Source organism: Populus alba, chromosome 17, assembly GCF_005239225.2.
Source record: "Populus alba chromosome 17, ASM523922v2, whole genome shotgun sequence".
NCBI classification, from domain to species: Eukaryota; Viridiplantae; Streptophyta; class Magnoliopsida; order Malpighiales; family Salicaceae; genus Populus; species Populus alba.
Genome location: NC_133300.1, coordinates 10412814 through 10421037, shown reverse-complemented (window position 1 = coordinate 10421037; position 8224 = coordinate 10412814). Strand labels below are relative to the sequence as shown.

At 32.3% G+C, this 8224-nt stretch overlaps 1 long non-coding RNA gene across 2 annotated transcripts; it reads left to right on the top strand.

Moving 5' to 3' along the window:
- Nucleotides 1–835: 835 nt before the first annotated feature.
- On the top strand, nucleotides 836–6060 carry LOC118058242 (uncharacterized). Of its 2 annotated transcripts, none has more exons than XR_004689127.1 (4): nucleotides 836–1065; nucleotides 3136–3234; nucleotides 5062–5122; nucleotides 5852–6060. It is a non-coding gene; the product is annotated as an uncharacterized lncRNA (long non-coding RNA). The 2 variants fall into 2 exon arrangements; XR_004689126.1 differs by having other exon boundaries at nucleotides 3115–3234.
- The last annotated feature ends 2164 nt before the right edge of the window (nucleotides 6061–8224 follow it).

The following is an 8224-nucleotide window of genomic DNA, read 5'->3' as shown; positions in this document are numbered from 1 at the left end:
TATATTTTATAGATGAATTTGTATACATCTTTACGTTAGAGACACTAAAAGAATTTGTTTTGATCAAAAGGTTCATCATTGAACTATGTGCAGTTGTAAACCCCCGTAAATAAAAATAAATAATAACAACAATAATAAAAAAAAGAAAGAATAAAAAAAACAACACATAGGATCGAAGTAATGACGTTTCGATGAGTAATGGATATTCAATATGAAAGAAATGAATAAATAGTAGGAATGACAATAAATGTGTCATGTGAGAGAGAGAATGATCTCCATAAAAAAAATTAAAGATATTGTTGACGTCGAAAAGAGAGTCATGATTTTTAGTTTAAAACTTGTAACGTTGGCGAAACCAGTGATGAGTTTCAATTGATAAAAGAATAAGAAAAAAAAATATAAGATATGTAAACCCCGGTCAAAACACGTATTCTGAAAAATTAATGATAAATGTGGTAATATTGAATTTATTGAGTATAAATTAAAGGGAAATTGTCATGAGGATCTAAGTAAATAAATTAACGCATGAAATTCAGATTTTAGTGTAAAAGACATTAATTGTCTAGTTTTACGATATCGATGATATATCTCAATCTGACCGTTGGATCGGATTAAAATTATGTAAGGAATCTCCAGACATATTTTTTCATATTAGGTTCAAATTTCGTGTCAATCGGAGTTTGGAAAAGATTTACGAAGAGTACTGAAAATCGGGTAAATGAAAGAAGATGACACAAAGGGCATTTTTGTAATTTTATCAAAACAAATACTCTCCTCTCCTCTCCTCTCTTTAAAAAACAGAGCACGTCCTCTGCAAATGAAAAAAAAAAAAAGAGGGAGACCTTTTGTTTTGTCCCATTTTCTTCATTTTCTTTTCATTTCTTCAAGCTAAATCAAAAGGGAGTGTTCTTAGGAGGATTCTATCCAAGAAAACAAATTAAATAACAACTTAGAGAGTTATAGAGCTTGAGAGAAACAAAGATAAAAAGATGGAAATTGGAAGAGGAGGACATGATTTTTGTAAATTTTTGCAAGAATTCATTGAAATAAGTGAAAGTAGCAAAGGTAAGCAACATACCCTTTAGTAATTTCGTTTTTCTCTCTTGTTCTTGCATGAGGAGAAGAAAACCTCCAAGTTTAAAATTCTAGGGTTCATATAAATATTTTGGGGGAGTAATTGTTCATGTGAATTTCGAGATTAATTGAATGATAATGGCTTGATTTTCTGAAAAATAGAAAGAATAAATTGATTTGAAACTATGGGTTTTGGGATTTCAACAAGGCAGGCACTTCGATAGACATAGTTTGACTTTCCACCGTTGGATTAAATTGATTTTTGGATATATTATTACGCTTAATGTCACCTACATTCTGACCGGAGGGATTGTAAATATCAGACTTTGTTTGAGGTCTGTCACCGGAGGAACATTTATGGAAAATCTCCCTTCAAAACAGCCTTGTTCGTCAGCTGTTATATCATCATTTAACCGTTGGATTGGTTTGGATTTTGTATATGTCGTTCATCCAGATGTTATTTAAATTCTGAACGGTTTAGATCCGAAAATAACACACCTATCAGAAATTGAACTTCCTGATTAGCAGGTCTCCAAATTTCAGGTCAGTCCGGTATTGTTCTGATATCGGGAGTTTTAACCGTTGGATGTATGTTAATTTTGGATATGTTATTATTCGCAATGTCACCTACATTCTGACCGGAGGGATTGTAAATATCAGACTTCGTTTGATGGCTGTCACCGGAGGAACATTTCTGGAAAATCACCCTTCAAGACAGCCTTGATCGTCAGCCGTTATGTACTTCCTGAACAGCAGGTCTCCAAATTTCAGGTCAGTTCGGTATTGTTCTGATATCGGTAGTTTTAACCGTTGGATGTATATTAATTTTGGATATGTTATTCTAATGACGATGATGTATAATTCCACCGTTTGGATGTATTGAATTCTAAATTTAAATAATGATGTTTTAAGTTTGGTTTGAAAAATATTGAATGAGAATATGAGGGTTAGCATAAAAAGTATGTTTTGGGACTAAGGATAAGGACAATGGTAATGGGTTTAATGATGATGGTTGTGTTTGTGTTATGTTTGAGTCATGTTTGATGTGTTGATAAGTGATGGTATAGTTAAATTCTATAAAGTTCCCGATTCATTCATAATATTCATTAATTCACAAAATCAAATACTTTCGTAAACAATTTCCATGAATGTATTTTATTTTCGTACTTGTCATTTAAATTAAACGCCCATTTAATTCAATTCTTCGTCCATGATCTTCAATGTCCAAAGGGCATGACTTTTCGTCACCGATTTTCTTTTGTCCCAAGACATTTAATCTATCACCAAACACTGTAATTTAACTTAAATTTCATCAATGACTACACATGCCAAATTTTTCCAAAAGCACACTCAAAATGATTTCTTATATCATAATTCAACTTACAACATGATTTCCCATTCTAACACAACCAAAATATTAGTCAATCATTATTCTTTATAGAATTTAATTATACCATCACTTATCAACACATCAAACATGACTCAAACATAACCATCATCATTAAACCCATTACTATTATTCTTATCCTTAGTCCCAAAACATACTTTTTATGTTAACCCTCATATTCTCATTCAATATTTCTCAAACCAAACTTAAAACATCATTATTTAAATTTAGAATTCAATACATCCAAACGGTGGAATTATACATCATCGTCATTAGAATAACATATCCAAAATTAACATACATCCAACGGTTAAAACTACCGATATCAGAACAATACCGGACTGACCTGAAATTTGGAGACCTGCTATTCAGGAAGTACATAACGGCTGACGAGCAAGGCTGTCTTGAAGGGTGATTTTCCAGAAATGTTCCTCCGGTAACAGCCCTCAAACGAAGTTTGATATTTACAATCCCTCCGGTCAGAATGTAGCTGACATTGAGAATAATAACATATCCAAAAATCAATTTAATCCAACGGTGGAAAGTCAAACTATGGCTGCCGAAGTGCCTGCCCTGTTGAAATCCCAAAACCCATAGTTTCAAATCAATTTATTCTTTCTATTTTTCAATAAATCAAGCCATTAATGATTCAGGATGTTATATTAAAAATGTAGGAGAAGCATTCACTCGACTTCTCAGGAGCTCGTATAGTAGGAGCTTTGCAGGAGGGGCACAACAACAACAAGGAAGAGCGAGTTGAGCTTTTGCAGCTGGTAGGTGTTCTATACCTACACTTTTTATGTAGTGTTAATTTACGAACTTATTAAATTCTTGGTCTTTGCGTCTATGGGTGAAAACACAAAGAGAGGATAAAGTGAAATAAACGAGAAATTCAAAATGGATTTAAGTACTTGATTGGGTTAAGAATATGAATTACATTAATAGACTTCGTTGATGACCATTCCTCGAACTTGATTAGCCGGTCCTGAATGCGGAGGCTAATGATGTTAGTAAGGTTTACTAACATCGGGCTTAAATGTTGACAAATGGTTGATTAGCTTCGGCTAATGGCATCCGAATGGATGATCGGGATGAAGGACTGATTAGCTTTGGCTAATGGCATCCAAATGGATGGCCAGGATAAAGAATGATTAGCTTTGGCTAATGGCATCTGGATGGATGGCCAGGACAAATGAATGATTAGCTTCAGCTAATGGCATCCGAATGGATGGCCGGGATGAAGGACTGATTAGCTTCGGCTAATGGCATCCGGATGGATGGCCAGGACAAAGAATGATTAGCTTCGGCTAATGGCATTTGGATGGATGGCCAGGACAAATGAATGATTAGCTGCGGCTAATGGCATCCGAATGGATGACCGGGATGAAGGACTGATTAGCTTCGGCTAATGGCATCCAAATGGATGGTCGGGACAAAGGATGATTAGCTTCGGCTAATGGCATCTGAATGGATGGCCAGGACAAATGAATGATTAGCTTCAGCTAATGGCATCTGAATGGATGATCAGGATGAAGGACTGATTAGCTTCGGTTAATGGCATCCGAAGGGATGGCCGGGACAAAGAATGATTAGCTTTGACTAATGGCATCCGGATGGATGGCCGGGACAAATGAATGCTTAGCTTCGGCTAATGGCATCCGAATGGATGACTGGGATGAAGGACTGGTTAGCTTTGGCTAATGGCATCTGAATGGATGGCCGGGACAAAGAATGATTAGCTTTGACTAATGGCATCCAAAGTGGATGACCAGGGTGAGTGAATAGTTAATGATATTGACCGGTGCTGTCAATATCAGCAATCACACAAAACTTGATTAGCCGGTCCCGAATGCGGAGGCTAATGATGTTAGTAAGGTTTACTAACATCGACATAATCATCCCTGAAAATGAGGGATACTGAACTTGATTAACTTTTCGGGTGAGAATAGTTAATGATATTGACTGATGTTGTCAATATCGACAATCACATGAAACTTGACTAGTTATTCCTGAAGTGAAAGCTAATGATATCAAGAATCTTGACATCAACATTTCCGGAAATATTCCAAGATATTATGGAAAGAAAAATCTGATTGGTTATTCCATGTTAGAAATAGTCGATAACATCAATCAATGGTATTAATTTTGATGTTTATAATGAACTTGATTAGCCGATCCTGATATGAGAGACTAATAATACTAAGGAAAATTTATTAGTATCAGCATTCCCTTCCAAGTTTTAGGGGAGAGGTAATAATTAAAAATATTAATGAAATGGGGATTGAAATCTTGATAGGATTATTCATTCGGCCTTGAAGATGCAGATATTGATTGGAAATTATGGAATAAGATGGGCGGAAGAACTAGTTACCCGGTGATGGGCTAGTGGCATTAGTTTTGTTTTCTAATGACCAGAATATACAACTTGAGTTAAACTTACTTATGTGGTGTTAATATTGTCAGGATGCCTAACTTGTCAGATTATAAATGGAATGTTGGATGATACCTAATTGTTAAACAAAAATGGTAATTTGTGTTTATGTTATGGATTATTGAAGAAAAAAAAAGGAGAAACTGATGAAGATCTAATTCTTGTGAAGGATGGAGGCAAAGCAAATATCGTATCGCTTGGCACGTGAGAGTAGAAGTTCATTAACCATGGTAGGTGTTATACACTTAAGGAATGCAATGCTATATATATATATATATGATGTATTTTGAATTAATTAAGGAATTGTAATTGATATAATTTGAGAATCATGTCCTGCGCACATGAAGGATGTTAAAGAAATTATGACCGATAATGTAAATATGTTGTATTAAGGTTTCGAGTTGTTCCTGGCATGATAAGAATTTGGTGACAATTATAATAGTGTAATAAAATGCCAATAATATTCATATTATTTGAAGATGGATTGGATGTGAATATTGCGAAAATGATGGCAGGTTCCATGATAATGAGAGATTTTGTTGAAAATCTAAAGAAACATTGGAATGTGTTGAAATGGGCACAAGAAATATGTAAGTTGAATATATTTATAAAATAAAATTGGACCGCAATCATGATGAGTTTGACAACTTATATGGAAAAGCCATAATGGGTATAATAGATGTTGGGATTGAAATTGATATAAAGAGATAGAGTAAGAGGGAGAGAAATCACATGGTAGATATTATACTGAACTAAATGCACTCATGAGGTGAAACAAGACACAAAATGAAAATGTTGAATGATTCTAGGAAGGATGGATAGAGACGTAATAATGGAAGGATAAATGAGAATTTCAAGGAACTGTGATTGCATATCGTTGAATATATGTTTAATTTCGTGCATATATTGTGTGATTTTCCTTTTATGCTATATTTATTATATACATTATGAAATTGCAGGTCCTTCAGATTCACGCCAGGAGTAGCGTTTTAGGTCCTCTAGTTTCCTTTTGCATGATTGAATCAGAAGATGAACATTAATGTATTTTTTCTTTAAGGAACTAAATGACTTAATAATATGTAATAGTACTCTTTTTACATTAAGTGTCGGGACATAAAAATATATTATTCTGTATTTGTAATCTTAGTTTGTTTACTTGCAATTATTATGAATTATGTGTGTTAATGGGAAAGAAATGAGCATGCGAAATGTGAGGCATGTATCGTGAGTGATGTGTTGTTGAGGTTCTACATAATTATGATGTGATTGAGAAATAAGTATAACTGTACATGATGATTGTCGATAACTTGGGACCTCTAGATATAAAGGAAACTCTGCCAAAATTTCCACTGAAATTTTGGCAAGTCTCAGATAAGTTCGGTGGATAAAAAAAAAACCCATTTATTTAAAAGTTAATGCTCAAAGTTCTTTTATGAATGTACTAAATTACAGGGCGTTACAGCAGTTCTTAGCATTGTTGATCTAGTAGCCATATATTGTGATAACAATGAAGTCATTGCAAAAGAAAAGAAACCAAGGTCTCATCAACTATCCAAACATGTACTTAGATGACTCCATTTGATTAGAGAACTCATAGAAAAAAAAAAAGATATAAAGTTAGCAAGTACACATGAAAAAGAATATGGTAAATCCTCTCACTAAGATATTATTCCAATGAAAGCATATCACCATATAAAGTGATATGGTATTAGATATATGAGCGATTGGCTTTAGTGTAAGTGGAAATATTGTTATTATATATGCTTTAAAGCCAATTGGTTGGTTACACTTGATGCTAACTTTATTTATGCAAAAGCATATTTATTGTTAATAAATATTTTTATTTATCTTTAATATTCATTTATATGTGATTAATGAGTCACACATGTAAAAAAACTATTGGAAAAAAAATTAAATTAGGATAATTAATTAAGTGAGACTTGATTCTAAATAGGTTTTAAAAATTAAAGACTAGACTGTAATATATACATAGGATTGGACATTGCCCTACCGCTCATCAATCCTTCTTCATTTCAGACTATAAATATTTTCTCCTAATAAGTTTTAATCCTTGATCTACTCATTATGCTATTTATTCTTTAATTCTTTGATTTTAACCTATAACTTTTTTATGTTGCATGGATCTAGTTTAGAATTTAATTTATTATTATTTAAAATGTAATCTAAGTGATTATTAACTTAATTAAATTGGTTTGTATGAATATAATAGATCTTAAATTCTTGTTTTGTGTTTGACATCTTTGAAGAAATAATACTCTTATGATTTTTATGTGCATAAAATATATTTGTTGAGATTTGATGTGGGATATGCATTATTAGGTTAAGATGATAAGCATATTTTATATTATCTTTTTATTTTGTGTAAAAAAGCTTTTGAAGAACTTTTTGTCAAAGAAGTTAGCAATAGGCTAAATTTTTATTTTATAAATATGAAGACTAGTTCTCTATTTTAATTTCTATGTGGTTGTATTTATTTGATATGTTATTTGTCGTGCTTTATTTTTTTTTATAACTAGCCACTTTAAATGATTATTTGATGCTATGTCAATCTAGATTAGTTTAGATGAGTTTAAATATAGGATTAGAAACCAATTTGATTTCAATATACTAGTTTTATCTTGATTTATTGATGTGTTATTATTTTATTTATTTATTATTATCATTATCATAATCATCATTATCATCAGGATTAATAGCTTAATTTGTTCATAGATAATGAGCTATTTCTTTTATATGTCTTTATATCACTAATCAAGCTAATTTTGTCATTAAATATATTTTAAGTTTCAAATCTATTACTAACAGAGATTTCTAGGTCAACTTGAAATGGTTATGTAATTTGCATTTGATATTCAATTTATACTTGAACACGCATTTAAGTTTATTGCGTGCTTCTAATATGCCAAGCATTCTAGTCATTTAAAGTTGCAAGTCATTCTTCAAATCACCTCATCTAGAATTCATTAAAAAGGTCAAATCACAAACAAACTAAAAAATCAGGATAGAAATGTGGGCACAAATATTGGACTTGTAAAATAAAACATCAGTAGGTTAAAAATTGATGATAAACTCATTAAGGAAACATTAGGGTGACTAGTCTTTGGTCTTTAGTAGTTTGTTCAAGCAACCCCTTAACTAAAATTATTAGGACAAGTGTTAGATTTTTCTTAGTTTTCACCTTCAAAACAAATTGAGTAGTGACTCTTACCATTCTCCAAGAGCTTCTTTTCTAGATCATTTAAATGTTTAGGTATGACAACACGGGGACGACTCCATAAATAACATATTTGGAACTTACCCTATAGACGAGT